Source organism: Canis lupus, chromosome 24 (genome assembly GCF_003254725.2).
Source record: "Canis lupus dingo isolate Sandy chromosome 24, ASM325472v2, whole genome shotgun sequence".
Classification (NCBI taxonomy): Eukaryota; Metazoa; Chordata; class Mammalia; order Carnivora; family Canidae; genus Canis; species Canis lupus.
This window is the reverse complement of record NC_064266.1, coordinates 19,151,282-19,166,744: the sequence shown is the minus strand read 5'-3', so window position 1 is coordinate 19,166,744 and position 15,463 is coordinate 19,151,282. Positions and strand designations below refer to the sequence as shown.

The 15,463-nt window shown below is 43.0% G+C and overlaps 1 long non-coding RNA gene across 3 annotated transcripts in view; it reads right to left on the bottom strand.

The window, feature by feature from the left end:
• Positions 1-421: 421 nt before the first annotated feature.
• Positions 422-15,463, bottom strand: part of LOC112673700 (uncharacterized) — a 63,602-nt gene continuing 48,560 nt past the window's right edge. For all 3 annotated transcript variants that reach the window (XR_003144984.3, XR_003144982.3, XR_003144983.3), the window contains one exon: positions 422-3,046. This is a non-coding gene — a long non-coding RNA (uncharacterized LOC112673700). The remainder of the gene's footprint in view (positions 3,047-15,463) is intronic.

Below are 15,463 nucleotides of genomic sequence, written 5' to 3'. Positions count from 1 at the left end.
GGACAGACACATAGATCAATGGAACAAAATAGAGAGTACAGACACGGACCCACATAAACACAGTCCATTGTTTTTCAACAAAGTTGTGAAAGCAATTCAATAGAAGAAAGACAGTCTTTTTGACAAATGATGGTGGAACAATTAGACATTCATGTGCAAAAAAAATGAACCTCAACTTATATTCTCACACCTTATACAAAAATTAACACAACAATATCACAGATAAAACATAAAACACTTAAAAGAAAAGATCGAAGCACTCTCCATGACCTTTAGTTAGACAGAGTTCACAGATATGACACCAAAAACATAGTCCATTAAAATTATTGATAAATTGGACTTCATGAAAATTGAAAACTTTTTTCTGCTAAGAGAATGAAAAAACAAGCTATATATGGAGAGAAAATATTTCCAAATCACATAGTCTGTAAGGGACTTTTATTCAGAATATATAAAGAATGCTCCAAATTCAGCAGTAATAAGACCAAAAATGGGTCAAGTATTTCAATAGCCATGTTACCAGAGAAGATATATGAGAGGTACATAAGCCACAAATAGATACTCAACCATCATTTGTTTATGTAAATGCAAATTAAACCATCATCATTATACACCAAATAGGATGGCTACAACTAAGGGGGGAGGGAACCATCTAACTATATTAAGTGCTGATAAAGATTCAGAGCAACTAGAACTCTCATCCACTGTTGGGGGAAGGAGAATGGTATAGCCACTCTGTCCTTCAACAAGGGATAAATGAAGTGTGTACCATCAGCATAATGTAATACTAAATACATTGTAAGAAATAATAAAAACAAAGTATTGATGCATATAACAATATGGATGCAACTCCGAAGCATTAAGCTGAATGAAAGAAGTCAGCATCAAAAGATCACATATTGTGGGGCACCTGGATGGTTCAGTCGATTGAGCTTCCAACTCTTGATTTCAGCTCAGGTCTTCAGCTTCAGACCTTAGGGTCCTGGGATCAAGTCCCTCCCTTGCTCAGCATGGAGTCTGCTTGAGGATTCTCTCCCTCTCCCTCTGTTCCTCCCTCCTTCACGCTCACTCTCTCTCAAATAAATAAATAAATAAATAAATAAAATTTTTAAAAGGTTACATATTACATAATGCCACTATATGACATCTATAGGCCAAAATGATAAGGACAAAGAATAGATCTCTGGTTGTCAGAAGTCAGTGGATGGGGCAAGAGTTGTCAAAAAGGGGCAGCATAAGGAAATTTTGAAGGATAACAGAACTGTTTTGCATTCTGATTCCGGTTATGGTTATATCAACATTACACGCATTAAACTTCATAAAACAGTATATACCGAAAAGTCAACGGCACTGTATATAAATTGCTTTAAACACCAATGACAGAAAAACAGTAGAGCAATGTCTACAAGTTCCAAACCAAAATCCCATAATTTTATACCCAGTCAAGTTTTCATTTGTATAAATGAAATGGCAGCACATACACATTTTCAAGTACACGTGAACCTAGGAGCAAAGACACATTGTGTGGGGTTTTTCTTCAAATTTTTATTTAAATTCTCAGTAGTTCATGTACAGTGCAATATTGGTTTCAGAAATATTCAGTGACTCATCACATACCACACCCAGTACTCATCACAATTGCCCTCCTTACTACCCCTCTCCCATCTACCCCATCCCTCCCCCCCTCACTCCATCAACCCTCAGTTCTCTATCTTTAAGAGTCAGAGACATTTTTTTTAAAGTATTCATTTATGAAATCCAATAAAGAAATAAACCAAAGTAAAGAATTCAGGAAACAGAGTGGTGAGTGCAGAATTAGTTAAATACATAATTAGGATTAAACAGCTCCAGTAGCAATGAGGAAGCCCACAAACAAGTCAATGATCTAAAATCTTGACAACATAAAAATAATTAACAAAAATTTGGAAGTTTAGGAAGAGAAAATGAAAGGAATTCTAGAAGTGCTCATGCCATCACATTTCACACCAGGGAGTGCTCCATATTCTCTTGAATCAGAACATAATTAGAAACTACTCATCTGGTATGTCAATTGTAATTCAATAAAAAACTTACTCTACTCTTTTGTGTTTTATAAATTTTTTCCTTAAAGTGGTTTTTTAAAAAAACTTTTTATTTTGAAGTAATTTTAGAATTACGGAGAATTTGAAAAAATAATGCAGAGGACTCAATATGCCCTTCACCGGTTTCCCCTAATGTTAACCTTTTATATGCCCTATACAGTCATTGAAACCATGAAATCAACACTGATATAATACTATCAACAGAACTACAGATCTTATTAAAATATTGCCAGTTTTCCCAATCATGTCCTTTTCCTGGTCCAGAATCCGATCCAATCCCACATTGTACTCAGTTTTCATGTCTCCTTAATAATTTCCTTAGAGAGATCTATTAAGATATAATAACCCTTGTGTGAAGAAAAACTATTTGAAAATCATCAAGCACTTCAATTTTACTTCCGTTTCTTCTTTTTCTTTAAAGTCAGGTAAAGTTAAATTTAATACTCTATTTGAAATGCTATTGCAATAACAGCAGTGTCATATGAGTTGAGTGAGAGATTAATATCTCAATATTCATCAGAAAAAACTCATCAAGGTGCTGAGATGCTTGAAAACCCTTATTTAGCCAGAAAATAACACCATGCCCAGGGACTATTGTAGATGATGAGAAACCTTTGCAAAGTTTTCAGCACTGAAGGGAACTGACTTGTATGCCTCAAAACATACCTGTGGCTGCTACGCAGGGAATGAATTGGGGGGCTCGCCCCAGGGGAGGCAAGCTGGCAAGTTGGGAAGCTGATAACACAACATGCAGACCATGTAGGAATCCATTTATACCCAATAACAGAAACCCCAAATGACAGCGGCTTACACAAAGGAGGGGTTTCCTCTTCTTTCCACACAAAATTTAGAGGTCAGCAGTTAGCTATTTTACCAAAGATCCAGGATCTTTTTGTTGTTGGTGGTGATGGTGGGGTCCTTCCGTTCCAGCTTATTACTTCACAGCTCCAAGATAGCTGCCACAGCTCCAGACATCACATGCATGTTTAAAGAAAGAAAAATTCAGAACAGGTATAAGACAAGGCTCCATGCCGTATCCTTTTTACCTCCACGAGATTTTTGTTTCCCTCTTCGTCACAACTGTCACTCCTAAATGCAAGAGAGGCTGGGAATGTGAGTAACCTGAGATACACAGATATTACAGACACAAACAATGATGTTTTCAGTGTAGAAGAAGACGACGAGAATGTACATTTCAGGTAAGTAATTAATTAACAATGTCTGTCAGACAAGTGTGACATTAAGAGCCCCAAGCTATGTCAATGAAGGGGGCTGGAGATGAGTGGGTACATATGAGATATTTAGAAAACAGGAAGAGCAGAACTTGGTGACGACTGGCTGTCAGGTATGAGGAGGAGAGAGGAATGCAAGATGCCTCTCCGGTTTCTGAATTGGTAGAACAGGTGAGTGGGGGTGCTAGGACTGCAGGGGAATATGCTACCGGCTACCTCCATGGGGGGGGGGGTGGCAGTATACTGAGCCATATTAGGAATGTGTTCCTTGATTGACTTTTTAAAATACTAGTTAAAACAGCCACCATCTAATAGTCATAGGCAACGGGCCAGGCATGGTATCTAATGTTTCATTTGCATTATCTCATTTAATCTTTATAACAACACAGTGCTTTAGTCTGTTTTGGTCATTGGAATATTACCAGTGTCCATAAAAGCACCTGGGACATAAGAGGGGCTCTTTAAATATTAAACAAAGGAAGAAAGACCAGCAGAATTATTATTATTATTTATAGGTGAAAAATCGGAGGCTCAGAGAAATTCTTATTTATTTATTTTAGAGGCAGCGGAAGAGCAGAAGGAGAGAGAGAGAGAGAGAGAGAGAATCCCAAGCAGGCTCCACAGTGAGTGCAGAGCCCTACTTAGGGCTCAATCTCATGACCCTGAGGTCATGACCTGAGCCAAAATTAAGAGTCAGACGTTCAACCGACTGAGCCACCCAGGTGCCCCTGAGGTTCTGAGCTGAGGTTCAGGTTAAAGAGCTTGCCTCACAAGGTCCTACACCTGTAGAACCGTAGAGCCAATTGCTCAGGTTAGCTCTGTGCTTTTCCACCATGGTTTCCTACCTTCCTGTTAAACAAAGCTGTGAAACTCCCACTTCTTCAGAGAAAATGGAACCACAGGGAAACTGGAACGTTTTCAGTCACCAAATCCTTCCAGAGCCTCCAGATCAAGCCTCCCAACACCTCCCCCACCAGTCGTTTGTCATTGTAATGTCCTTAGTGCACTCCATTGCCTTTCCTCCATGCTCACTCAGAAGTCCTCTCCGCCCTGAAAATTCCATTCAGCTCTCAGATAGATGGATGGCTCTTTCTCACCCATCAATTCTCAGAAGCCTTCTCTGACCCCAAGACTAAGTCAACGTCTGTCCACGGGATTGGATCCCTAAATACCACCTACCCCTTTTCTACATTTACTTCCTGGAGCCCATAACTAAAAAAACACAGGCATGATTATCTGCTTATTTTCTGAACTTGTGCTAGAACATAAGCTCGGTGAGGGCAAAATATCTGACTTGTTTACTATATTCCCAGTGTTCAGCACTGTGTCTGGCACATAGCAGATGCTGCACACACATTCGAAGCTTGGAGGGATAGGCTCTGATGGATGGGAGAATATGATGGATGGATGGATTTGTTAATGAATGAATTAACCAATGGCTGGAGGGACACATTTGGATGGATGCTCTAGGTAAATAACAGACAGGACAGCTGTACGAACAGGACAGCTGGCTGGCCTGGCTAGATGAGAAGCTTTTCCTAGACCACCTATCCCAGAGGGGTCTCCATCTCACCTTCCAGGTTCCTGGCAGGATGTCTCAGGCTGTGGCTTTTGATTGCTTCTTCTACCTTTGCCAACAACGACTGCCTGGTTGGATCTCACCTGGGCCCACACTGCTGGGAAAGTAGCCAAGGACTCCAGCAGAAGAATCTGTGTGGGCTGGTTTGGAAATATCCTCTCCCTGGGGAGAAGGTGGGCCCATGGCAATTATGCAGCAGAAAGGGTTCTCAGAGTAAATCTGTCTTGCACAACAGGTTAGAGTTAAATTTGACCTGAGCCATGAATCATGCTGTCAGTCTCCCATTCAACCACATCACTGAGCCAGCAACCTTTGTGAGTGCTACTATTTATATAGATACAAATACACATATTTATACAGACAGAGGTATGTACGCAACTGAAGCATTCTGATTAATTGTATCCTTGGGGACCAAGATTTTTTTTTTTCGTCACTCTTCCTCTTGTGTTCCAGTAGAGGCTGCTGGTTCAAGGATGTAGAGATGGAAGGCTGCGAGGTGTGGGAGATCATCAATTCACTCAGCAAACACTTCCTGGCGCCCACTCTGGGACGAGCCCTTGGGTGTGGAGTAGAGTGGTGGAGGGTATGAAAATAATAGGATATGCTTTTCACCCCCATTGAAGTCTGGGGGTGCTGCTGACTGACAGGAGAAAGGATGGTGGGTGGTTGAAGGTTTAGACTCTTGTAATCAAACAGATGGAGATTCAAATCCCAGCCTGACCTTTACTTGCTGTGTGACCTTGGCAAGGTGTGTCAAGTCTCTGAGCCCAAGTTCTCACCTCTCTGGAAAAAGACAGATATAAATCCTGCCTTCTGGAGTCTGTGTGGGTCTGGAATAAGACAATGAAGGTAAAGGCAGGCACAGAGTAAACACTCAAGAACCCCCATCACCGTTTCCATCATCGTCGTAGCTTTTAAAAGCTTTTTCAGCGTTTAGCATGTGCCGGGTACATGTGCTAGCTCAAGTGTTTCTTACAAAGCGCCCCTAGAGGAGATACTGTTACATTCCCTCCAGTTTTCAGATGAGGAAAGTGGGATACAGAGACATTAAGTGACTTGCTCAAGGTCACACTTCTATTAACCGGCAGGGCCAAGTCTCAAACTCAGAATACAAACGCAGATCCGGGGGGGCACAGACCCACCCCAGGATTTCTTCAGCCCCCTTCGCACACCCTTTTCTTAACTGTGCTGATCCTCCCACTCAACACTGCATGGCAGAGGGGACATTGCTTCTCTGATCACTAATCATTGCTAAGCGCCAGGTGTTTCCTAGGAGCAGTGTTATGTGGTGTTTGTGGTTCGGGTCTGTGCTCTCCTCGCATATTAGAGAAAAGATTCATAACAATAGTGGGGAGATGAACAGTCTAACTGGAAAGGCACTGTACAGGGAGAGGCTTTAACTCAGATCGGGCTCTGACACACCTTACCTGCCATTCGGCTTTGGGCCCCTCCTGTGCCCTTTCAGCTACTTTACTAGCAAACACTTCTCTGGTCACTGTTTTGTTTTTTGGTTTGGTTTTGTGAGTACAGCTGACGCACAATGTCCCATTAGTTTCGGGTGTACAACATAGTGACTCAACAAGTTTATATATGACGCGATGCTCATCACAACTACAGCGACCCCCTGTCCCAGTGGATATGTCGCTATTTCAGTAGCATCTGCTATATTCCTTATGCTGTGTCTTTCATTTCCGGGACTTATTCATTCTATAACGGATCATTGTTTTAATATTATAATAATATTAATCTTCCTAACAATCCTAGGAAGGATGAATGATCGTATCTCCATTCTGTGGATGGGAAAACTGAAACAGAGAGAGGTCAGGAGACTTTCCAAGGTCAGACAGCTGGTAACAACAGAGCCAGGATTTAAAGCAGGTAATCTGGCTCCCTGGTCGTCAGTCCTCTTAAGCATGGTGCTCTCTGGCTTTATTCGCCTTATTACATTGTATGTATCCTCCTGACAACCCAAAGCAGGTAAACATTTTCATCTCTGCTTTATAGATGAGGACACTGATGCTCAGAGAGGTGAAACCACTTCCTCACTTGTGAGCGGCAAAGCTCCAAGACAGAGGCCAGGTCTGCCACGGGTGGGGTGTTCTCCACACAGCAGCGCTGGGATCTCCTGGGGGGCAGATCTGATCATGAGACTCTCCGATCAGATATAGGCATTGGCTCCTTCTTGCCCTGAGGATGAAGTCCAAGTACTCTAATAGGCCTACCTGACGACCGGTACCCTCTCCTGTCCTGTCACTCACCTCTCTCTCTGGCACCAGACAGTCAAATGAATGACATGCAGCTCCCAAAGATGCCAGACCCTCTATCCCAGCTCAACTGGTATCCTACCCCACTGCTTCCTCAAAGAGCTTGGAACCTTCCACTCCACAGCCCATGGAACCAGAAGTACACCCCCCCACCCCCAGTTCCTGTGACTTCCATGGGGCTGTGCCCTCGGTTGATTTTATTGGGAGCCACCGTCTCTGATATCTCGGCAAACCCCACATGCATCCTCCCACCCTGTCACCCTGTGGACTCCACAAGCTGTCCAACCACAGAAAGTGTTCAACAAATCCAGAGGCACGTCCACAGGAAGGTGTCTGGAAGGGCTTTGTGCTGGCTGGGAACAGCCTGACCCTGCTAGGTACTCTGTAAGGAGAGAAGAAGGGAGGGAGGGAGAAGGGAAGGAGAGAAGAAGGGAGAGAGGAAGGGAGAAGGGAGGAGGGGGGAGGGGGGAGAGGGAATGAGAAGGGAGAGAGGGAAGGAACAGGGAGGGAAAGAAGCAGGAGAGGGGGGAACACTTGAATAGCACCCTACGCCATCACCATTCCTAATTTATTTCAGAACCAGAATAGATGCCTCTCCTTGCCTCAGTTCCCACATTAGAGCAATCACCTCTCCATAGTTAAGCAATGGTCTTGAGATCTCATATCCTATCCACCCCATACAGTTTATCCAGCTGTTTATTTTAAACACTGACAGGACTCCCCTAAGGCAAACTATGCCGAGGCCCTACCCCAGACTAACAGAAAACAAATCTTTTGGGGGTAGGACCTAGGCATTGGTAGTTTTCAAATGTTTCCCCTCTTTCCCCCCACCGTCCCTACATCATTTCCACTCCCCTTGTGTGGCAACTCTCACTGGTCCTTTAGGTCTTTCTTCCTGCAGGAAGCCCTCCTATCATCATTCTCAAAACCCAAGTTGGGTGTGTTTCCTCTGGGTTTCCACAGCGTTGTGCATCTACTGTATTCATACTTACTGCCCTAGTAAAACTGCACATTTACTTTATTTTCCCCTCTGAACCTTGAGTGTCACATCCAGATTGTGTCTTATTACTTGCATGTGTCCCCAGAGTCTAGTACAAATGTCTACCCCATTGTAAAAGACCTTAATAACTGAAATAAATGGGTGAATTGGACATTGAGGATGCTTCTAGAATTTTACTCTTGTAAATAACAGTGAGCATCTCCATAAATAAGCCTTTTCTAGTATTTTAGAACATTTCCCCAGAAGTAGGGCTACTGGGACAAGGACATAAAGATTAATGTGCCTCTTGCTACAGAGACATGTGTCTCACTCCATACTTTTCCTTTCCCCTTTCTTCATTAGAACTGGAATATAAATAAAAGTTCCAAGTTTCAAAAAAAAAAAAAGAACTGGAATATGCCACCCATAGAGTTTAGGTAGGACTGATCAACCCTTAATCCCTTGAGTAAATTTTCGTTTAATCCAATCAGGATGTTCTATCACTCCCCACACCCACCCACCACCACACACGGCGATGGATTTAAGGATAAGTACATGATCAAAGCTAGACCCGTGGGACCAACTAGACTCAGATTCAACACTTCTTTTTTCCACCAACAGGAAAATGCATAGCTATGACCAGAGCCAGAAAGCATATAGCTCCTATGCTGCTAACATCAATTTTGTGGCCATAAGGGGAGGTCCCATTGCTTAATAAGAATTAGCACACCACCACCGCCCCCTCCTGCGAGGCAGCAAAGGAGAGAAATACACAAAAAGAAATTGACCTGGGTCACATTGCTGCTGGAATAAGCCTCCCCTGAAATTTGTCTATCCCTCAGCTTTTTATTTTTTTTAAGATTTTATTTATTCGTTCATTCATGAGAGACACAGAGAGAGAGAGAGAGAGAGAGAGAGAGAGGCAGAAACATAGGCAGAGGGAGAAGCCTGCAGAGAGGGGAGCCTGACGCAAGACTTGATCCCAGGACACCGGGATCACGGCCTGAGCCAAAGGCAGATGCTCAACCACTGAACCACCCAGGTATCCCACCCCCTCAGCTTTTTAGTTACTCAATAAATTCTGTCTCTCTCTGCCTCTCTGTCTCTCTCTGTCTCTGTCTCTCTCTCTCTCATTTAAACCACATTAAGTTCCTTGTTTGTTTGTTTGTTTTAAAGTAATATCTGCCCCAAAGGTGGGGCTTGAATTCACAACCCCCAGATCAAGAGTCACATGCTCTACTGACTGAGTCAGCCAGGTGCCCCTGAGTTACATTTTATCTTTACTTTCAAACATAAGCATCCTAATGCATATGCTACATGCTGTTAGATTATTTTTCGAGGATTTGTCGACATTTGCAATTAGGCTGAAATTGCTTTAACCTTTTTGATAAGACAGCTGCTTCTAAGAATTCAAATTTAGGATATCAGGGGTCACAAAGACTCTAGGACATTAACTCATTCATGCTGCCCCCACCCCCTCATCCAGCAAGCAGTAGACTATAAAGACAAATGATATCTATCACCTTGACCTAGAGAAACAGGCAGGTGGGAGACCAACTTTCTCTTTCTTTCTTTCTTTCTTTCTTTGAGGGGGGAGACCAATTTCTGTTCCTAGATGGTGCTGTGTTTTTTTGTTTGTTTTTATGTATGCAACTTTTAAGAGTAATATTTCCTATTAGTTTTTCTTTTTAAATTCTTAAATATTAAACAAGTCTTGTTTGTTGCAGAATAATCAGAAAATATCTATGTTTCAACTATCTATTTTTGTGTAACAAACCATTCCAGAATTTAGCAGCTTAAAATAACTTTATTATGCTCCCACATTCTGTGGGTCAACAATTTGGAAAGGACACAGTAGCCATGGCATATTTGCACCAGCATGGACCATCAACTGGGAAGACCAAAGTCTGGGACTGACTTTATTGGTGGGGGGAGAAATGATCTAGAAGTATCTGAATTTAAATGTTTGGTCATAGATGCTGGGTATTTGCTGGGACGTCAGCTGGGGCTGTCAGCAAGAACACATACACAGGGACTGTCCATATGGCCTGGGCTTCCTCCTAGCAAGGCTGCCTCAGACTTCTTATGTGGAAGCTCCAGGCTCCAAGGCTTGTGTACCAGAAAAACTGGACCAAAGCTTCATGGCATTTTATGACTTAGCATTGTAAGTCACAGAGCATAATTTCCACCACACTCTAGAGGGCATTCAGTCACTCAGGTCCTCCAGATTCAGTGGGAGAGAACAGAGACCCCATCTTCTGTTGGCAGAGGTATCAAAGAATTTGTGGACATATTTGGGCTTGGAGGAGGTTTTTTTGGGGGGAGGGCATGTTTTAAATTTACTACATATTCAAACAAAAAGAAAATAATAAGCAACAACATAGCCTTGGGTACTCAAAGAAAATCACAATAACATCTTGGTGTCTACCTTTATGAATACTTCTTTTTTATGGAGTACTTTCTTGTTACTGGTTTTCAAAAAACAGGGCTTATTTTAGCCAAGACTCTTTAAATGGAAAGAAATCCAGTTCAAACCAATGTAAGCAATAAAAGAGATGCATTGACTCATAGAGTTGAAAATCCCAGGGGTCTGACTTCAGGAGCAAGTGGATCCAGGAGCTCAATGAATGTCATCTGAATCTGTCTTCCCACATCTCCTTGTTCTACTTTCTGTTGTTTGATTTCATCTCAGGCAGATTCTCCCACATGATGGCAAAAGGGGATACCACAACTCTTGGCAGGCCTTAGGCCTATAGAAGGATAGTTGTTTCTCTTCTGAGGGTTTTAGCATCATCCTAGGGATGGCCTTCAGTGGCTCAGCTTGACTCAGGAGTCCAGGGCAGCCTGTCATGACATGGCCTGCCCTGAACATTCTGGGGAGATGAAAAGCTCACATCCATTCCAGGGATCATACAACACCTGCAGTTTTTTCCCTGGTTTCCTCCAATTAACTTTATATTCACACCAATGACCACACTTCTAAAAACATCATTTAGAATGGCTGCTTAGCCCTATGAGCAGATGCACCTTTATTTAAGAATCTGGTGCTGAACATTATTTTACATTTTGCACTGCAACCATCAGTCTAGCATACCTTTTAATTAAATCTTTGCAAGTATCCACTAAATATTGTATCTGGACGTGGAATTGCTATGTCAAAGGACATGCATGTTTTTAATGCTCTTGATGCCTTTTTTTTTTTGGGGGGGGGTCATATTGACTTCATGAAAAGTAGTAGCAATGTCTACTCCCACCTACATGATTTAAGACTGTTGATTTCTCCCCACTCAGACCCATGCTGGATACTAAAACCTTAAAAACAAAATCTTTGCCAAATAGACAAAATATTGTTTTGTGGTTTTCATTTGTATTTTTTGTTCCCATATTGCTAAGGAGGCTCAATGAATTTCACTTCCTTCTATTAATTGCATTTCCCAGGAAGGATACAAAACACCTGTGAGGGTAGCCTAGCTCAAGACCCACAGCTTCCAATCTCTTGAGGGGCAGCAGAGAGTGACAAGAGGGCTTTTTGTGGTGATAATTTAAATAATAGTAGCTACAGTTTTAAAGCCTCTGCAATGAGCAAGCCTTGTCCCAACACCGTCCATGTCCATTCATTACAGTGTCTGACCTCCTGGGACATCATACGTAGCCCCATCCATTGGGGTCCCCGCTTGTAGACCAAGAGCTTTGCTCAGACCTCAGTTTCGTAGTTAGGAAGTCCTCCCTCGGGGGATCCCTGTGTGGCGCAGTGGTTTGGCGCCTGCCTTTGGCCCAGGGCGTGATCCTGGAGACCCGGGATCGAATCCCACATCAGGCTCCCGGTGCATGGAACCTGCTTCTCCCTCTGCCTCTCTCTCTCTCTCTCTCTCTCTGTGTGACTATCATAAATAAAATTAAAAAAAAAATTAAATAGGAAGTCCTCCCTCGGGATTTCTGCCAACAGGTTCCTTTACTGTGCCCTCTGCGGGAAAGCCTCCGTGTCATGCCCTCCCTACTCAGCCTTTTCACTTACAGACCTAACAGCAGCAGCAAGACATAAGCAAGTGGCTTACAGCACACATGGTCTGGCCAACTTCACTGCTCCACAGGCTTATTGAGGTATTTATTTCCATACACGGAACAGGAAAAAAGTGGAAAATAACGTGCTGTAGCTTTCAACATCTGTAAGGTAAGGGGCTGATGCTGCCCTGTTTTCTATATAAGAAAACTGAGGCTAAAAGAAATACAATCATTTGTCTGAGGTCCCACACTTACATCTGCTAAGAAACTCTCAGGGATGCACCCCCCACCCCGCCACAAGAAGCACCTACTCATTCTAAACTTATAGCACATCTTCTTGCCTCCTGCGGTTTCTAGTGTTTCTCACTGAGTGTAACATCTCCCGTTATCCCAGTATCTGCTGTGCCAATAGGCTACATCCCTGTCCTGCGGCCGGCAAAACAGAGCTCAGCCCCTAACTGCTGGAGAGATCAGTCACGGACACATGTCCTCATCAGCATGAAAAGTGAGCCAGTTGTGACCTTGAGACCTTTCTGGCCAGCACCCCACCCCCACCCCTACTCCAGTGCTCAGCCTGAAGAATGAGGAAACCCCGAGCAACTCTTGAGTGGCCCATGGCTCCTCAAGGCAGGTAGATCAGCCTGTACCAGGGCTGGCAACTGACTCATTCACCAGATCCCTTCCCATTTTCTCAGCTCAGGCAGCTCCTGATGCAAAGCTGAGCGTCCTCCTCTGCCTCATTGTGTGCGTGTTCTTGGGGGCGGGGGCTTTGGGTAGATTTCTGAAAAGCAATTATGCTTATTACTGGTTAGGATTTCAGAAACCTTCTCTGTTTGCTGAGTGCCTTAATTGCCAACCCTTTCCATCACTCAGGCTTCCTGACAGCCCCATTTTGCAGGTGGAAAAATGTGCCAATGCAGAGCAGTGGAGAAAGGCTGTAACAGAAAACCAAAGATGGAAAGAGAAAAAGTCCTGACGATGTTTTTGGTGTCCGTGGGGTTCCCATGCCCTCACCCTGGACATCTCAGTTATGTGAACCAGTAAATCATCTCCGTATTTAAACCGGTTTGAGGTGAATTTCTCTCATTTGCAATCAGCAGGCTCCTGACTATTAATGCCTCTTGTATGTGGTGTCTTTAAAATACACATGTATATATTTTTTAAGATTTTATTTATTTATTCATTAGAGACACACAGAGAGAGGCAGAGACACAGGCAGAGGAAGAAGCAGGCTCTCTGTGGGGAGCCTGATGAGGGACTCAATCCCAGGACCCAGGGATCATGACCTTAGCCAAAGGCAGACACTCAACCACTGAGCCACTCAGGTGCCCCTAAAATACACATATATTTTTAAAAGAAAATAAAAAATATATTTTTATATGTAATATACATTATATAAAAATATATGTCAATTACATATAATTAAACTGAATGATATATATATATATATATATATATATATTAGTTTATTTTACAAACTAAGGGCTCATGTTAAAAATTGAAACCATACAAACCTAAGAATGGTATGGACTTGGGGTTAAGCATAACCGATGAAGCACGTAGGCATGGCCCCTTGCAAATTCCCATTACAGTGAAAGGAAAGAGATAAAAAAAAGTGAGCCACAAAGATGAAGCAAAAGAGAGGACAACAGCAATCAAACACAGAAGTTCTGTAGCAAATGGACAAATGGTGACCGACATAGCAAAGCTAAAAAAGCTGAAACCTGTACAAAGCAGCAGAGAGCGGGCAAGCCATCTAATTTGTGCCTGGATTCCCCAAAAGGCTCAGGAGTGGGAGGTGTCATGTGCCTCCTAAAATAGGGTACAGACAGGGCAGGAAATGGCTGGTGTGTTAGAAGTCCATAAAAAAGAAGCTGTTAGAGGCCTCTGCGTGAGGACCCCTAGCCCTCAGGCAAAAGATTAAAGGGTGTCTTTCTGGGTTGAGGCAAGAGACTCTGGCCTTGGAAGTCTCAATCCAGAAGCCAGGAAAGAGCTGAGTTAAGTAAGAGGTATAATCTGAAGGCTGAGGCCCCATCCTCCTCCCTACTCTGAGAGTCAGGCTTTGTCCTCCTAGACCAACTGGAAGATTCCATCGTGGAAAAATGAGCAGCAAATGAGAAAAGGTGCACAGGTACTCACAGTTTCCCTTATATAAATGGCCCAGCCAGACCAATCTTTTTCCAGGCAACACCCCCCTCCAATGCATTTACTCACAGGTGTAATCACTTACAAAGAAAGGAAGGCTGTAATTACCCACACAATTCTGCTTTTTAAATTTAATAATGTACCGTGGACACATCCCGTGTCTGTATGTACAAGTCTCTGTGCAGTAGGCTGATTTGTATGAAGAGCAAGGTGTTCATGCAGTCTCAAGTATCACCCCACGGCGTACTTATTTACAGAGTGAGGAGGGTTCTCTTCCAGTGAGAAATCTGATGACCACTGCTTTCATCAAAAGATCAAATTTGGCCTCATTGGTGAGGGATGCACTAGTACCACACGCTTCTTATGTGATGTACTAGCAAGCGCACAATTACTTGCAAGACATTCCCGCCAAAAATGCACATCCTGAATCTAGCTGGGAAGAAACAAACAAATCGAGAATGTGACATAGTCTCCTAGACTCTTCAAAAATGTCAATGTTATGAGAGGGAAAAAGAAAAAAAGCAGAGCGCCTGGGTGACTCGGTTAAGCATCTCCCTTTAGCTCAGGTCATGATCCCAGGGTTCTGGGAACCCACATTGGGCTCCCTACCTGTTGGGGAGTCTGCTTCTCTCCCTGCCATGCCCCTTGCTTGTTCTCTCTCTCTCTCTCTCAATCTCTCTCTTTCTCTTTCTGTAAAATAAATAATATCTTAAAAAAAAAAGTTGACAACTGTTCTAGATTGAAGGCAACTACCAAATGTAGTGGGATCCGAGATTGGAAAGAAATTAGCTATAAAGGACAGTTGGGGGCCAACTGGAGAAATCTGAATATAGGACATAAATCTGAATACAGAAGGGATAGAATGCATTTGTCAAAGTATTATTATTGTAATTCCTGAGTATGGCACAAATATGGCAAGTCGTTGGCAGTTGGTAAAACCACATAAAGGATATATGGGTGTTCATTGCACGAGGCTTGCAAGTTTTCCGTAAGTTTGAAAATTTTCACAATAAAAAGCTGGAGGATAAGGGACTGTCCTCCAGAGACTGAGCCATGCGATCCATTTGGGAAGGCGACTCAACTTTTCCAAGTGCCTCCTCTGTCAAGAGTGATAATAATAGAACCTGCCTCATGAGCCTGTTAGATTAAATGAGATAATGCCTGCAAAGTGCCTATCAGAG